Raw genomic sequence first — 2067 nt, 5'->3', positions numbered from 1 at the left:
CTCTGCATGCAGTATAAGCAATGCAGCGCGTACAACATCGCCACCTCCCGGACTGGAGTGCATTCTGTTTTATTTTGTTTGCCTGGTCAATGGAAACGCTTTGTCGCATCAGTTTTTCATGCGATGTTTTATGATGTCTGCGAAACATCTGCAAAGTAAATAGAAACCCGGCTGTAGTAGCATCTGTCACTGATACAAAACCAGAAAGAGTGAGTGAGCTGTCTGCAATGGTTTAAGAGCTTTTTAATTCCCATAACATATGTAAGCTATACTGTGTGTGTGTGTGTGTGTGTGTGTGTGTGTGTGTGTGTGTGTGTGTGTGTGTGTGTGTGTGTGTGTGTGTGTGTGTGTGTGTGTGTGTGTGTGTGCGTGCGTGCGTGCATGTGTGTGTGTGTGTGTGTTGGTGTGCATGCGTGCGTGCATGTGTGTGTGTGTGTGTGTGTCTAAATCTATGAAGTGGAGCCATTTTGAATATCAGAGCAATGGGAAACAAAAGGATTTTGAGCCAAGATGCTTCGGGAAGCTTGGAAATTTTTGCGGACAGAGTGGCCAGAGGAATCTGGTGTACAGGTGGGAATGAAAACAGCACAACACCAGGCAATGACTAACCGCCTGACTCAACGGATGTACAGTAGGTTTTGGGGAGAAGCTTTGTAGTTTATTACTGCCCAATCAGTGATGACAGAAGATTCTCCCGGCCCAATCAGATTGAATCCAGACTACATGAAACAACAACCTAGCTATATATATATATATATTATATATATACTGTATAAACTGTAGGCTATATATTAACAGAGAAGGGTCACCTCCAGTCTGTCGGAGGACCGCCTAAGGTGCACCTGCCAGCACCTGCTCTTCTCTCAGGGTATGCTCCCCTAGCCTTTGTCTTCCTAGACTTACCCACAAGGCAGCAGGGCAGTGGTTGGTCACTGCCAGGGCGTATCCACTTTACGTGGGCCTGCACAGTGAACCTCTGGGGACCACTGCTGCTCCGAGATCCCCTGCAGTTTAGCCTGGGGCCGCGAGGTACCCAGTTACCGTGTGTGGCCATGAGGAGGCACTGCAGGGGTCTTGGCGGTGGTGCCTCTCTCTCTCCCTCCTACCTTCAAACCAGGTCCAGTGGATGCCCCACTGTCACCACCAGACCACCTTGAGGTCTGATAGATACCCCTGTGTCTGCTGTGGATGTCGTAGCATTTAGTTAACACACACACACATGTACACACAGACATACACCAGTCCACTTCCAGCTTTAGGCCTGGACCTGGGCCCAGTCCCCCTTCCCCTCACACTAACCCGGGTCGGTATCCTTTTCCTACCCCCACCCTACCCCAACCCCTGCCTCTATCTGGGCCCAGGCACATTCACACTCACACACACACAGACATACACCAGTGTTTGCCATGTCTCTCCTATGATGTTTTAAGCACTTCTTACTCTGAAAATGTAATTTAATGTAATTTATTGCTTTATAAATGTTCTTAGCTGTTAGACAAACATACTCCAGGAGCTTGCTCGATCGCCTTGTTGAGAGGCGTCAGGGAAGAATTTTTACAGCTCACTTTTCTGGCCCCCGGGTGATACTGTTTTTTTGCTTCCCTCTGGAATATGTAGGGGTGGGACCTATGCCCACCTCCCTTGTTCTCTGTAAAGCGCATTGTGTTGCCTCTGTGTATGAAATGCGCTATACAAATAAAGCTTTGATTGATTGATTGGTTGATTGGTTGATTGATTGATTGAGTGATCGATTACTTAATTGGTTGATTGGTTGATTGGTTGATTGGTTGATTGGTTGATCAGAAACAAGCCAGCCAGGCTGGACCTGGCCTGGTTTCAGTAACATCACATTGCACTTCTGTTCTGTGGACTCTTGCTTTAAGATTGAAGACGCTTCAACACTGTGCTGTGCACTAGAGTTTGTCCAAACAACACAATCACAATGTCTTTCTTTCAGTTTCCATGAATTCATATAAAGTCAAGGTTGAAATACTTCTCACTGATGACATGACTATTATACAGGTAGCCTACTAACTATTTTACAGGTAGCCTACTAACTCTCTTGCT

This window comes from Borostomias antarcticus, assembly GCF_949987555.1.
Source record: "Borostomias antarcticus genome assembly, chromosome: 21".
NCBI lineage: Eukaryota > Metazoa > Chordata > Actinopteri > Stomiiformes > Stomiidae > Borostomias > Borostomias antarcticus.
This window is presented reverse-complemented; position numbering follows the sequence as displayed.